Source organism: Peromyscus eremicus, unplaced genomic scaffold (assembly GCF_949786415.1).
Source record: "Peromyscus eremicus unplaced genomic scaffold, PerEre_H2_v1 PerEre#2#chrX_unloc_2, whole genome shotgun sequence".
In the NCBI taxonomy this organism is placed as follows: domain Eukaryota; kingdom Metazoa; phylum Chordata; class Mammalia; order Rodentia; family Cricetidae; genus Peromyscus; species Peromyscus eremicus.
Window position 1 is genome coordinate 2,675,404 of NW_026734289.1, and position 17,229 is coordinate 2,692,632.

Consider the following 17,229-nt stretch of genomic DNA (forward strand, 5'->3'; position numbering starts at 1 on the left):
ATAAAATTTCAGTATGAGATAAAGATTCAGATCTACACAGGGAAAGAACTGAAGTATGTTCAATCAATCAGGGAGAGATCTCTGGCTTTGGATGAAGGGGATGCTGAAGGGCTTCTCTTGTATCCCAGCAGAGGCTCCTGCAAAGGACAACTTGACATCTAGTGTAAGGAAAGCTCTTAGCAATCTCAGTTCCCATGACATCTGCAGCTCTTCCCTAGACATTCTAATGTATCCTGGAGAGCCCTGGCATTCTCTGTGATGTCACTATGTTGTGACAACACCCACTGTCCTTGGGAATTTTATTCAGTGCCTTCACCATTTACTGATGAACATGATGGCATACTGAAGAGTCTAATTCAGAAAGAGAATGGAGAGTTTAGAGAAACCAGAGAGTGACTGAAGAAAGCTGACCTTCAGTCTCAATGTAAAACGTCCAGAAAGAAATGGTCAAGCGAATCATGTAATGAGTTCTGTGCAAGAAAAGGGAATCTTCCTGGAGGAAGTGGGCTTGTGCTGAATCTTCCTGTAATGGGGAACAGAAAGCTGGAGTCTCTGGGAACCAACAGAACTTCCCTGCTTGTCATGCCTCTTGAAATTCTAGGATTCCAGGATATTAATTGTTCTGGCTCAGAAGTCGGGAACTGGTAAGGCCAATGCTTTATACTGGGAACTCTTGGCTTTCATTCCTTTTGGTAGATAGGCATTGATGTGTGAACATGAGACCAACATTAAAGCGGGAGGGATTAATGAGGTGTGCCCCTTTCAAGGCAGGACATCACTCTACTTCAACCACAGTGGCTAACTTTAGTTACTTCCCAGCTGCTCTGTGTTCCTCAGTTGTCAGTGAGGAGACTTGTTGAATCTGGTGACCATGTTCTGCCCTTATATGTCTTCTCCATCAATAGTTATATGGATAGAGTGACCTGTCAAGATATTTGGGGAACCTCTAAATGACTGGGGTGATTGTGAACTATGGCAATTTTCTCCTGACTTGTAAACCCACAGGCTTGTGGAATCTGCAGCCAAGTTAAATTCTGAGTCTGCAGCTACGAATGAGCCTTAAGAGGCTATCTCCTTGGTTACTTGGAGCATGTGCTATGAGGGCAGAGAAAACCAGATAGCGGTGATAACCACTTCCCTTTAAATAGAGGAGACAGCTGAGTTCCCCAGAGGGGGCATCTGAAACACAGGACAAAATAATTTGCGGTGTCACCGAGTCACTGGTAAACAAGCTTTCTCAAACATTTGATTAGGACTCAGGGTGGTCTGTCCATTATCTTTGCCTAGTGATACTGCAAGTTTATTTATGTTCATCTACCCACAAGGAGCACCAGAGAGCCACCATCCCACCAAACCTTCCTCACCAAGATGCAGGTGAAGCAGAAGGTGCAGACTGGCCACTCAGCTACAGGAAATGACCATTGAAAGAAAGTAACAGTGAGATCGCCTGATCTTTATCACAGAAGAGAGCATGAAGAATAGGTATTCATTCTTTCAAACCCTGTGGTTTCAATCTCAGGTCCACTCTGTCATCATTTCTTCATTTTATATAAGGTCTGTGTTTCTGGTAGGCTGCATCTTTAGGGTATGCCTTAAGGATATGCCAAAATCGTGTCTCTGAACTCCGCCCAAAGGCAGAACCTCAAATGTGGACAGGAATGACAAGAGGACAAAGACTATTCTGCTTCCTCTAAAAAGAAACAAAAACAGAGCCTGTGGCAGGAGTCATAGTACTTATGGACTGAGGCAGTAGTATGTGAGTTCCCAGCATGCATTTGAAGAGATTTTATCAAGTGCTGTCTAGTGTGAGATGTTAGTTGATGTGAGTTTGAGTTAGATTTTTGTTACTTACTTTAAAAGGCCTTGTACGTTTGATTCTCCAAGCAGCAGTTGGAGAGGCCTGGTCACACATCTAAATGTGTCCATACAGGGACTCAGACTGTTCCCTGCTCTTTTTGTTTCCCTCTGAGAGGACACACCTGCATTCATTTGTTCAGCATCTAAATGATGGAGTTCTCCCACACTCACTCAGTCTCTCTTTCTCTGTCTCTCTAAGTATCTCTTTCTCTGTCTCTCTTTCTCTCACATACATGTGTTTATGATGTGTATTTTTCTATGTGTTTGTGCATGTATCTCCCTCTAGTCCCTGCAGTCAGGGATCTATAGTTGGGCATGAGCAGTTCCCTATCTCACAGTTCCCAGGAGATACCTGGGTGAAAGTTGGGAGTACCAATTTGAGTATTATAGGTCCACCAGTTTACTTACTTTAGTGACACATAGATATTTCCATGCAGGTGTTTGTAAATCTGACATGATGTTGAGTCCCATCCTCAAAACTGTTCATGATGTTATTTTGGTCTCCATTGTGACAGGTCCCATCATAGACAATTTGTTTTTGAAGACAGGAAAAACACCCTCACAGACTCTGGAAGGTACACACCTGTGGAGTAGACACCAGGGAAATTCTTAGACAGCTATTTCGACAAGCCTCCTGAGAGAGCTCATGCAACTCCACCTCCCATCATCTAAACAGCCTGCCTCTACCAGTGTAGGGTCAGCATAGGTGTAAGTAAATTGTTTTTAAATCTGTGGGTTGGTCCTTGGTTTGGGTACCATCAATATAAGTAAATTTGTTGTAACAACTCTGGGGAAAGGTGTCCTGACTACCTGGGGAGTCAGGCAACACCTTGATTTGTTTAGGACAACTCTGATGGCTGGAACTGCAAGGAGACAGTTTAGCCCTGGAAGATGAGGTATCCCACACACCTTGAGCTGCTCAGAACAGCAGCTCTGCCCTGAAGGTGCCCTGGACACCTGAAGTTGTTTAGCACAGCTCTGATGGCTGAAACTGTAAGGGACAATTAGCCCTGGAGGGTGAGGTATCCTGGACACCTCAAGCTGCTCACAACAGCTCTGCCCTGAAGGTGTCCCAGAGACATGGAGCTGTTGTGCACAGCTCTGACAGCTGGAACTGCAAAGAAGCAGCCCAACACTGGATGGGACAATTTTCTGAATTCTTGGGAAATTCAGGCCTGGACCTGATGGGGGATGATCTCCCTGCAGGATACAAAAATCCTGCTCTTTTCCTGGAGAGCTGCTACAGCTGAGCTTTGCTCAGTCCCCTCATAAGGGGGCTTCCTAGCAGAGCTCTGCTTCTCTTGCCTATGCTGTGGCTTTCTTTTGCTTCACTCTGCAAAAAGGGAAAAAAACCCTGCAGAAATGTAGCAATGTACTCTGGCTCTGGAGAAAAGTGTTACTTTTTAGCTCTTTATGGCTCTGTCCACTGAGGGACGTCTCAGCAAAGATCTTCTGTTCAGCTCCTCCTTGCTCTGCTCTTTCAGCTCCCTCTTGCTCTGTCCACTGGGAGACATCTCAATAAGAATCTTCTCTATGCCAGTGAATGAAGATCATCACACCCAAAATTCTTTTGAGAAAGGTATTTATTTGAGAAAGAGGAGTCCAGGAGAGTAGCTGCCTCTACCAGGGTGGACTGAACAGCTTTTTTTTTTTAAAACTGACCAGGCAGGGCGGTTTATACTGGATGTTTTGGAGGTGTAGTCAACCTTGGATTGACTTGGGGCCCAGGGTTCTACTGTTCTGCTCTGTGATTGGTTGATTTCACAAGTCAGTTGGGCAGGGGCAGAGATGGCTCTGATCTGACTGAGACAAACAGTGTGTTTCTTTCTGCCCTGATCTGAGTCTTTCCTCCCTAGTTCTGGGCTCCAGGGTCAGGGTGGGTTTCTTTAGCCAGCCCCTTGTCCCTACAATAGCAAGTTTAATAAATACCAGAAGTTCCCAGCACTTAGGTGACAAGATGTGGCATCCCATGATATCCAGTAGTCTAGAACACACCCTGAATTCCTGTCATACTTGAGGACTATGTTCATGGAGTTCATTACCTCTAGGTCCAGGCCCTACTATCAGCCAAATCCTTTCTATGAAAGCTCAAGATGCAAATGAGCAGGTCATGTCACACACACAGAGCTTAAAGAATGAGAACACCAAGGTCTCAGAGAAATTAAATGGTCTGGTCGAGGAGTCAGTCTTCCATTGTTAAGTGCCTGTATTTCAGGGGACCACAACATTGTGCAATGGCCATCTCTGGCTTTCCTTGTTGCTGTACTGCAGAGTCTGAAGCTCTGGCTCCAGCCTTTCTGCCTCTTAGCAAGCTTCCTTAGCAAGTAGTGCTTTGACTTACGCTTCTCATTCTCAGCATTGCCAATAGTGAAACAGATTGTTAGCTACTCACAACCCCATATTGTCATACCTAATAGCCTCCAGAACAACTATTTTTAACCATCCTAATGCCATGACTATTGAAGTACAATCCTTCATGTTGTGACATTCCACCATAAAATTGTTTTTCTTGCTATGTCATAACTGTAATCACTACTGTTATCAATCATAATGTAAATATCTGTTATGCAGAGTATCTGAGATGCCTCCTCTTTGAAAGGGCCATTCCATCACCTAATGAGTCATGACACTTAGAAGTCCAGTTTGCAACACGAGATGGATATCATGTATGGTTTTGTGCAGGGGTCTATTGCCATAGGACTGCTACACCACTAGTGTCTCCTACCCTCACTCAGACAGGATTTGTTCTCTACTTGCTGATGTTTCCCCATTTCCATGGTCAGAGAAAGGTAGATGGGCAATCTGTTTTCTTACGATAGGTTCTTGGATTTTTTTTGTTGTTGGAGTTTTCAGAAATAGCATGATTTTTTCTGGAATTCTCTTTTCTCTACCAGTGGCCAAGAGGAAAATGTCAGAGACCCCCAGACACAGAAAGACCAGGTAAGAACAAGCAGCTGGGTCAAGGTTAGGTCCAGCACCGTTTCCTCCTGTAACATTAGCCTCTTTAACATTCAACCCACTTGTGCTTAATTCATCACTTTACTCATACACATTCCCCACACACACATATTCAACCCCATCACCACTTTTATGACAGTCAATTGTTTATTTTTTTGTCCATGCACCAGTAGTCCTGGGAAGTGAGTGTTTTGTGAGAATCATTTGGCAATCAATCCCTGCTTCTCTGCCTGAAGCTGAAGTCCAACGATGCAGATGGATCAGTCACACATCACATATCTTCATGTCATTATGAGGAGAGAGGTGCTATGAACAGCCTTGAGGGAATAAGTTCAAAGTCCAGCAGCATTTGCTTTTTGCACATTTGCTTTCCAGGGTTTATATATGATCACAGTGGGGATAACAGCTTGCAAGTAGGTGGGCCCCCTGCATAGGTCAAGTGAGTCATTCTTTTTGTCACCTTGTTGGGTGGCATGTGGCCTTCTTCCTCCCATGCTCTGCATGCCAAGGTGGTCTCTTCACTCTGACAAGCTGTTAGTTCACACTTATAGAGACCTCAGTGGGAGATAGGCAGCACTGTTTACTGTGTGTTCTGTTCTCTTTTCTTTTGTCCTCTCCCATCGTTATTGACCAAATTCCCTATCTGATACTCTCCAAAATGTTGGAACCACAGTGTCAATAACACTAAGGAAGACTGAATGTATTGTCACTTTTGAACGTGATGCCCATATTACCGCTGAGGGACTGTTTTACTCTCCATGTCAATATGTAGCTCTGCCATGCTGAGAGGTCTTTAGTTCTGCCCCCTGACCCAGCATCAGTGATTTTTGTTTCTGAAGCTTCTGGGCCCTGACCCAGCTAATTGTGAGGTTCCATTCATCCTTCCATTTGTGTGGTCTTTTAACTTGAAGTGGTGTCATTCTTATTAGAGCAGTGTGTTGTATACGGCGATCCTTTTATAGAACTAAGTGTTTTACTGGTTCTTTTGTATGATTTGTCAGGTTTGATTTTATTAGTATTGGCTGAGTATTCTCTTGTGCTGTATGGGTTGAGATTCAGAACTCATTGACTTGAGTTCTGATCCTTGTTGTTTCTTTCTGACTAATGATATTTCATTTTTATGTTTTCAACACATAGTTATTTGTGAATGAACTCACACACATAGCATTCACTCAGTTGTGCACACACTATAACTCAGATGGTGGATGGAAATAGTTTACTAGTGTTCAATGCCTTTATTCTACCATGTTTCCCAGGATTTGAATTCAGACTTGTTGGCATGTACCTTTACTTGCTGAACCATTTACTAGTCCCTAATTTTTAAATGTATATCTTTACATCAAATAGACTTTGACTTCCCTCTTGCAACACTTTAGTTTTTGTAGATTCCAATGCTCTGTTATTTTCATATATTTCAAGAATGTTATGCTCTATTCCTACCACCATTTGTGTCTAAGAACTTTGGAATCCACTCCCAATTTCTTTAGCATCTCACTGATTGTTCAGTGTTTTGTTTTCTAGCCTCCATGTGTTTATATATTTTCTATAGTTCATTTTTGTTCTTTTTTGTATTTTTTATACTGTGATCTTATAAAAATAAAAATTATTTCAACTACCTTGTTTTTGAGAAGATTTGCTTTGCATAAAACCATCTTGAAAAGTAACTGCTCAGGCTGCTGATAAAAATGAATTCTGCTACTGTTCCATGGAAAGTTCTGTAAATGTTATATCAGTCCATTTATTTGTATATCAGTTGTTCATTGCTTTCCTTTTGTTTTGATAACTGATATAATCATGTATTAAAATCACCCCAAATAATGATGAATTCTATCTGTTATCTCATATTTTGTAGTGAGTGCTTTATAAAATTGGGAACATCAATGTCACAAGAACATGTGTTTATGGACTCTTGTTGAATTTCTCACTTTATCAATATGTAGTGACCTTCATTTTCTCATTCACTAATTTAACTTTAAAGGGTAAATTGTGGACTATCAGTATGGTTATACCTGTTTGTTTCCACATGTGATTTTCTGCCTATTACTTTGGCACTGAAGTTCATTTGTTGTAGGTACCAAGTAACTCTATGTGATAGAATATTATTTTAAGGTGTACTGCTTTTGTTCATGTTGAATTTGTTTAACTCTGTGAAGCTATGTTACTGTGCTTGTGTAAAACAACTGATGATTTAATAAAGAACTGGCCAATAGCAAGAAAGGAGAAAGGATAGGTGGGACTTGCAGGCTCAGAGTATATATAGGAGAAAACTGGGTAGAAAGCTCTAAAATCAAGGAGTCAGAGAAGGAGGAGGAGGAGGAGGGCTCCCAGAGCCAGCCACCCAGCTACACAGCAAGCCACAGAGTAAGAGTAAGAATTACAGAATTTAGAGAATAAGAAAAACCAAAGGCAAAAGATGAAAGGGTTAATTTAAGAAAAGCTGGCTGGAAATTAAGCCAAACTAATGGCTGAGTACCCATAAGTAAGAATAAGCCTAGATGTATGATTTACTTAGGAGCTGGATGGAGGACCATCAAAAGAGCAATAACCTCCAAAACCAGCTCTCTTTCACTTATATAGACTATTCTGTCAGGCTATTTCTTCTAATTGGAATGTAAGACACTTAAAAGTCAGAATTATCTCAAGTTATAAAATAATTACTATTAGTTTATTATATCTCCTTTATGCTGTGGATATCGCTCTATATAAATAAAGCATTGATTGGCCAGTGACCAGGCAGGAAGTATAGGTGGGACAAGGAGAGAGGAGAATGGAGGAAGGAGGAAGAAAAGAGAGACCAGCTGGAGCCACTGCCAAGACAAGAAAGATGTAAAGTACCAGTAAGCCACGAGCCACGTGGCAAAGTAAAGATTAATAGAAATGGGCTGAATATAAGAGTGAGAGCTAGACAATGATAAGCCTGAGCTAATGGCCAAGTAGTTTAAATAATGTAAGAGTCTGTGTGTTTATTTTATAAGTGGGCTCCGAGACTGGCGGGACTTGGTGGTGGGAGCTGGAGAAAAATTCTCCAGCTACAAATGGCGCCCAATGGCTCGAGTTTCCACCTTAAACCTAACAATATTTAATAACTAATTCTAAACAGAGCCAAAACCAGGTTCCTGCTTCATGTCTCATATGGGCAGCTAGACGCTGCAAAACGCAGGTTTGAGCTATTGGCAGGTTCCTGGCATGTGCACTTGACCTGCAGTATAGCGGGAATGAGACGTGTGCCAGCAACACATTACGCTGTGTGGTAGATTTAGTCTTTACTAGTATTTAAAAAAAAAAGAGAGAGAGAGAGCTTTCTGGGCTACACACTGCTTTGATAAAAGCATAGACCCACTATTTCTGAGACTTGATGGCTCCCAGAGCTGGCAGAACCGCCATGTTGGGAAGCTAAAGTGGGCAGAGCCAACAGCCACAGTGCCGTAGGCTTCAAAAAGAGATAAAAAGGAATATATACAGTTATATAAACAAATAGTTTTTAAAAGTAAAGTCTTTAAAGAAACAATAAAGGTAATAAGCCACGTAAAGATGGCTATCACACAGAGAATCTAGATTATGTTGTCTTTGATGTTTGTAACTGAAGAAAAACATTTAATTGTAAAAGCTGTTCAGTTATGCCAAAATGTAAATTTTAAAGGTACCTTGACTTCAAAATTTGGATATAAGGATATGTTACTTTGGAAAAGAGGTTCTGCTTTTGTTTCCACAGAAAGCCAAGGAATGCTCAATCATACCACAAGGGCACTTGCTCAGCTATGTTCATATCAGCATTGTTTGTAATAGCCAGAACCTGGAAACAACCTAGATGCCCTTCAACAGAAGAAGGGATAAATAAAATGTGGTATATATACACAATGGAGTACTACTCAGCAGAAGAAAACAATGACGTTGTGAGGTTTGCAGGCAAATGGATGGATCTAGAGAAAATCATCCTGAGTGAAGTAACCCAGACTCAGAAACACAAACATAGTATGTACTCACCCATAGGAGGATACTAGATGTAAAACAAAGGAAGACTAGACTGCTACTCCCAACTCCAGGGAGGCTACCTAGAAAACAGGACCCTAAGAAAGACACAGAGATTGCCCAATGACAGAGAAATGGATGAGATCTATATGAACAACCTGGATGTGAGTGGGGTTATTGAAGGCAAGGGTTGAAGGAAAGAGAGCTTAGGAGAGCAGGAGATCTCAGCTGGATCAAGAACAGAGAGGGAGAACAAGGAATAAAAAACCAAGATAAATAAAGACCACATGAGAATAGGAAGAAGCAAAATACTAGAGAGGTCCCCAGTAATCCACAAAGATACCTCCACAATAGATTACTGGCAATGGTCAAGAGAAAGCCTGAACTGACCTACTCTGGTATAGAATGGCCAAACACCCTAACTGTTGTGCTAGAAATCTCATCCAATGACTGAGGGAAGTGGATGCAAAGATCTACAGCCAGGCTGCAGGTGGAGCTCCAGGAGTCCAATTGGCGAGAAAGAGGAGGGATTGTATGAGCAAGAATTATTGAGACCAAGATTGGAAAAAGCACAAGGACAAATAGCCAAACTAATGGAAACACATGAACTATGAACCAATAGCTGAGGAGCCCCCAACTGGATCAGGCCCTCTGAATAAGTGAGACAGTTGATTAGCTTCATCTGTTTGGGAGGCATCCAGGCAGTGGGACCGGAACCTGCCCTTAGTGCATGAGCTTGCTGTATGGAACCTGGGACTTATGCAGAGACACTTCTCTCAGGCTGGGAGGAGGGGACTGGACCTGCCTGGACAGAATCTACCAGGTTGGGCTGAATCCCCATGGGAGTCTTAGCCCTGGAGGAGGTAGGAATGGGTGATGGGCTGGGGGGAAGTCGGGGGTCGGAGGGGGGAGGACAGGGAAATCCATGGCTGATATGTAAAATTAAATCAAATTATAAAATAAAAAAATATATACATATAGAACATACTTAGGTAAATGAAAAAAATTCTCCTCTGATATAAGTCTAATAACTATAAAATACATTGAACACAGAGGATTAAATAAAATAGAAATTTTTATCTGATAAAAGTCTATTATCCAAAATATACATATTAAACACAAAAATTTCAATAAAACAAAAATTCTCGTCTGATAAAAGTCTAATAACTAAAATAAATATACTTGTTGAACACAAGAAATTAAATAAAATAAAAATTCTCATCTGATATTGGTCAAATATAAAAATATACATTGAACACAAAAATTCAGATAAACAAAACAAAAATTCTCATCTGAAAAAAGTCTAATATCCAAAATGTACATATTGAACACAGGAAATCATAAACAGGACAAAATTCTCATGTGATAAAATTCAAATATCAAAAATATACTTATCGAACACAAAAATTAAATAAAAGGAAAATTCTCTACAGGTAAAGTTCTAATATCCAAAATATACACATTGATGACAAGAAAACAGATAAATAAAACAAAAAATTCTCAAATGTTAACAGTCTAATAACCAAAAAAACACACTGAACACCAAAAAATCAGATAAATAAAATGAAAATTCTCATCTGATAAAGTTCAAATATTAAAAATGTATTTATATTACACAAGAATCTATATAAAACAAAATTTTTTCACTGAGAAAATTCTAATATCCAAAATAAATTTATTGAACACAAGAAGTTCAATAAAACAAAAATTCTCATCTTGTAGAGGTCAAATATCAAAAATATACACATTGGACACAAGAAATTAGATAAATAAAACAAAAATTCTCATCTGATAAAGGTCTAATATCAACAGTATCATTATTGAGCACAAAACTAAAGAAAAGAAGAATTCTAATCTAATAAAAGTTTAATACTAAAATTATACTTATTAAACATAAGTAAATAAAGCAAAAATTGTCATCTGCTAAAGGTATAATATCAACAATATACATATTAAACTCAAGAAATCATAAAAAGACAAAATTCTCATGTGATAAATGTCAAATATCAGATATATAGTTATTGAACACAAGAAATTAAATAAAACAAAACTTCTCAACTTATAAAAGTCTAATATCAATACTATACATATTTGTATATTTTTAACTGTATTTATACCATTCATTTAACAATGTAATACAATTTTCTGATCCTTGAATGTTATTATTACCAACTATTAGGATATAAAGAAATGAAAGTTAGTAGTAAGACATTGTAATAAATCTTGTCAAATTTGGTATGTTTTCAAGATTGAGCAGATATATTTTAGATAGACAGGACCTCTTCAAACCCTTCAGAGATCTACAGAATATGGCATTTAAAATGTTTTAATAACTTAGAAAATTTTTCTTTTTTGTTATGACTATGAGACATGTCAGCTCCTGGCAGTGCCAATCTACTTCAGAGAAAATATGGGCATTGAAAAAACTGCATTTAGGGTTAACTTTCATTGTGGTAAAAGGTAGCCACTGGACAACAAAGTATCCCTGAATTAATTGTTGACAAACAGGATAGACAGGACACAAAGCAAAGGACTACTGATTCTTGCCAAATCAAGTGTGGTTATGGCTTTATCAAAAGGCATTTTCTGAGGCCAGGATAATATGGCACCATCTCTGAAGTGGCCTTCGCAATCCAGAAAAGGTACAGTGCCCTTTTCTTCGAAGGCAGCTGAACAGGCAGTGGGCCGATGGCTTCTGAGGTGCAATGGAACAGCAGCTGAAACAGTTATTCTTGAAGAGTAATTAAGCTTACGCCTCTCAATAGTAGAATGGCATTTAAGAGAGGGATGTGGAGAAGAACAGGATGCTGAGATGAAGCCACATACACACATAGCCAAGAAGAATGGACAGCTGAATTCAAAAAACATCAACAATTTCCAGAATTTAAAATCCTAAATCATGACATGACACTAGTGGAATTCAGGTGTTTCTGGTACATGGACTGCTCTCACCCAATGTGGTGTTGAACTGTTGACCTTGTGTACATCCTACTTCACAAATGAGTCTGTCAGATACGCTAAGCCTATAGGCTCAAGATGATGCCCCAACACTGCGGAGAAACCTCAGGTGACTGTCTAAGCAGCTGGCTGTTTCTGTCAACTCACAATTTTTTGGAAGTTGCTTGCATGTACTTCCTGTTTTTATTTTTGTTAGCTAATATTATTTCCTTCTTGGATCTCTGAGGGAGTTGAAGATTAGTTAGGTACAGTTGAAGGATAATTAGGATAGAAAGTGAATTAGACACAATAGGATAGATAATGGAATTATTTTCTCTGAATTTGTCAAATACAAATGGACTAGACATTGTTTAGGTATTTATTACTTGTATGTATTGTATATAGTTATTGTACTTTTGTATATAGTTTTTCTTATGTTAGTTATAAGCTTTTTCCTTTTTTCTTTTTATTAAAATAGAAAAGGAGAGATATGGTGATATTTTATTTTGTACTAAAATATTATTTGTATGTTAATAAATAAAGTTGTCCAGCGGTCAGAGCTATTAGCAAGCCATAGGAAAGTCAGATGGTGGTGGTGGTGGCGGCGGCGGCGGCAGCGGCGGCGGCGCATGCCTTTAATCCCAGCACTTAGTAGGCAGAGCTAGGTATGTCTCTGTGTGTTCAGGAATACAGTCAGCATTGGATACACATGCCTTTAATTACAATACCAACCATAGAAGACCTAGAGGTCTATACAGACAGGCAGTGACGAGGTGGTCATGTGGTTGGGTCTACAACCAATGAGAAGGCAGAACAGAAAGTCTATATAAAGACTTTAACACAGGAAGTAGCTCTGTTTCGGAGATGTAGGACCACTCCAGGAGGAAGGGTAAGGTTTTAGCTCTTAGCTCTGACCTATTGCCTTTCTTCTTTGCATTGGTTCTGTGTTTCTTATTTAAAAAGACAGTTGGTTACATCTACACATATTGAACAAAATAAATAAAAGAAACATTTTCACCTAAAAAGGTCTATATCCACAATTTACATATTGAACCTAAGAAATCAAATAAATATAACAAAACTTCTCATCTGATAGAATTTGAATAACCAAAATATACATAATGAATCTAAGAAATAAAAAAAATCAAAATTTTATTCTGATAAAGGTCTAACATCCAAATATACGTTTTATCCCAAGAAATCAGAAAAATAAAACAAAAAGTCTCATCAGATAAATGTCTAATATCCAAATATATATGCTGAGCATAAGGTATCAGACTACTATAACAAAAAATATCACCTGATAAATTTCTAATATCAAAAATATACATATTGAACATATTTAAATAAATAAAACAAAAATTCTCATCTGATTAAAATCTAAAATCCAAAATATGCATACTGAACACAATAAATTAATTAAATAAAAATTCTCAACTGACAAAGAACTAAAATTCTCCCCTGATAAAGGTCTAATATTTTATATATATATATATATATATATATATATATATAAAATATTAGACCTTTATCAGGGGAGAATTTTAGTTCTTTGTCAGTTGAGAATTTTTATTTATTTATTTATATATATATATATATATAATAAAAAATTAGATGAATTAAACAAAATTTCTCCTCTAATAAACGTCTAATACTCACAATATGCATATTGAACACAAGAAATTAGACAAATAAAAAATTCTCATCTGATAAATGTCTAATATTTAAAATATACATTTTAAACACAGGACACTAGATAAATAAAAAAAAATTCTCACCTGATTAGGGTCTAATATCAAAAATATTCACATTCAACGAAAGAAATTAAATAAAACAAAAATTCTCACTTAATAAAGAACTGATATCCAAAATATGCAAAATGAACGTAAGAAATCAAATATACAATAAAAAGTCTCATCTGATAAAGGTCTTATATCAAAAATATACATAATGAACACAAGAAGTTAAATAAAACAAAAATTCTCACCTGATGATGTGGTGATTTCTAAAATACACATACTTAACACAAGAAATTAAATAAAACACAAAATCAGATATTATTAAGCTCTAATATCAAAAATATACATATTGAACACATGAAATCACAAAAGAAAAAAAATTTCTCATCTCATAAGGTCTAATATCCAAAATACACATATTAAAAATATTTAGAAAAATAAATTTTCTCACCTGTTAATGGTCTAATATTCCAAAATGTACATACTGAATACAAGAAATTAAAAGAAAAAAATTCTCACATGACAAAAGTCTAATATCCAAAATATATATAAAAACCTCAAGAAATCATATAAATAAAACAAAAATTCTCACCTGATAAAGGTCTAATAAATAAAATACACATACTGTACACAAGGAAATAAATAAAAGAAAAATTCTCATCTGATAAAGGTCTAATATTAAAAATATGCATGTGGAACATAATTAGATGAATAAAACAAAAATTCTCATCTGATAAAGGTCAAATATCACAAATATACCTATGGTATGCAAGAAATCATATAAACAAACAAAAGTTCTCATCTGCTAAAGGTCTATTATGCAAATATACATATTGAAACAAGAAATCAGATCAACAAAACAAAACTTTTCACCTCATAAAGGTTTAACATACAAAATATACATATAGAACACAAGAAATCAGGAAAACAAAACAAAATAATCGAGTGATTAAGGTCTAATATGAAAAATATACTTATTGAACACAAGAAATAAAATAAAACAAAAATTCTGTTCTGATAAAGTTCTTATATAAAAAATATATCAATTGAAAACAAGAAATCAGATAAATAAAGTGACAATTCTCATCTGTTACAGTTTTAATATCCAAAATATCGATGTTGAACAGACAAAATCAGATCAATAAAACAAAAGTTCTCACCTGATAAAGGTCTTATATCCAAAATATACATATTGATATTATTAGATAAATAAAACAAAAATTCTCATCTGATAAAAGTCTAATATTGAAAATATACATAGAAAACACAGGAAAGTAAATAAAACAAAAATTCTCACCTAAAAAATGTCTAATATCCAAAATATACATATTGAAAACACAAAAAATTATTAGATGATAATTTTTGTTTCAATTAATTTCTTGTATTCAGTATGCATATTTTTGATATTAGAAATTATTCAGATGAGAATTTTCATTTTATTTGTCTGATTTTTTGTGTTAATTATGCATATTTTTTATATTAAACCTCTATCAGATGAGAATTTTTGTTATGTTTATGATTTCTTGTGTTCAATATGTATATTTAAAACAAAATTTCTCATCTGATAAAAGTCTAATATCCAAAATATATATATTGAACATAAGAAATCAGATAAATAAAACAAAAATTCACATCTAGTAAAGGTCTTTTATAAAAAACATACTGAACACAGTAAATTAATTAAAACAAAAATTATTATCTCATGAAAGTCTAATATCCAAAACATACATACTGAACACAAGAGTAAATAAAACAAAAATTCTCATCTCATAAAGGTGTCATATTCAAAATATACATATTGAATACAAGATATCAGATAAATAAAAGGAAAATTCTTATCTGATAAAAGTCTAGTATCCAAAATACACATATTGAGCAAAAGAAATCAGAAAAAGGAAACAAAATACTCATGAGATAAAGGTCTAATATGAAAAAATATACTTATTGAATATAAGAAATAAACAAAAACAAAAATTCTGTTCTGATAAAGGACTAATATAAAAAAATATACCAATTGAACACAAGAAATCACATAACTAAAACAAAAATTCCTGCATGATAAAGGTCTCATATCCAAAATATACATATTCAACACAAGAAATCATATCAACAAAAAAAAATTCTCACCTGATAGAGGTTTAATACCAAAAATACATATAATGAACACAAAAAAATCAGACAAATAAAATGAAAATTCTCACCTGATAGCAGTCTAAAATTCAAAATATACGTATTGAACACTAGAAATCAGTTAAATGATATAAAAATTCTCATCTAATAAAAATTAACAACTCGAGGACATTGAAGGGTCTGCCGGGGGTCTTGGAAAAGGGATGCCTTCCCAATGACTCTGAGATACCACCTTACACCTGTCAGGATGGCTAAGATCAAAAACAAGGAAGACACCTTATGCAGGAGAGGATGTGGAGCTAGGGGAACTCTCCTCCACTGCTAGTGGGAATGCAAACTTGTACAACCACTTTGGAAATCAATATGGCGCTTTCTTAGAAAATTGGGAATCCATCTCCCCCAAGATCCAGCTATACCACTCTTGAGCATATACCCAAGGAATGCCCAATCATAACACAAGAGCACTTGCTCAACTATGTTCATATCAGCATTGTTTGTAATAGCCAGAACCTGGAAACAACCTAGATGCCCTTCAACGGAAGAAGGGATAAATAAAATGGAATACAACTCAGAAGAGAAAAACAATGACATCATGAGGTTTGCAGGAAAATGGATGGATCTAGAAAAAAATCATCCTGAGTGAGGTAACCCAGACTCAGAAAGACAAACATGGTATGTACTCACTCACAGCAGGATACCAGATGTGGAACAAGGATGACTGGACTGTTGCTCACATCACCATGGAGGCTACCTGGAAAACAGGACCCCAAGAAAGACACAGGGATCACCCAATGACGGAGAAATGGATGAGATCTACATGAACAATCTGGACATGAGTGGGGGGAATGAAGGGCAAGGGTCAAGGGAAAGAGAGCTTGGGGGAGCCGGAGATCCTAGCTGGATCAAGAACAGAGAGGGAGAACAGGAATAAGAGACCATGGTAAATGAAGACCACATGGGAATAGGAAGAAGCAAAGTGCTGGAGAGGCCCACAGAAATCCACAAAGATACCCCCACAATAGACTGCTGACAATGTTTGAGAGACAGCCCGAACTGTCCTATTCTGGTGATAAGATGGCCAAACACCCTAATTGTCATGCTAGAAACCCCATCCAAAGACTGAGGGAACTGGATGCAGAGATTCATGGCTTGGCCCCAGGTGGAGCTCTGGGAGTCCAATTAACAAGAAAGCAGAGGGTTTATATGAGCAAGAATTGTCTAGATCAATGTTGGGTAAAGCACAGGGACAAATAGCCAAACAAATAGAAACACATGAACTATGAACCAATGACTGAGGGGCCCCCAACTGGATGAAGCCCTCTGAATGGGTGAGATATTTGATTGGCTTGATCTGTTTGGGAGGCATCCAGGCAGTGGGACCGGGTCCTGTGCTCATTGCATGAGTTGGCTGTTTGAAACCTGGGGCTTATACAGGGTCACTTGGCTCAGCCTGGGAGGAGGGGACTGGACCTGCCTGGACTGAGTCTACCAGGTTGATCTCAGTCCTCGGGGGGGAGGCTTTGTCCTGGAAGAGGTGGAAATAGGGGGTAGCCTGGGGGGAAGGGGAGGCGGGTGGGAGGGAGGAGAACAAAGGAATCTGTGGCTGATATGTAGAACTGAATTGTATTTTAAAATAAAA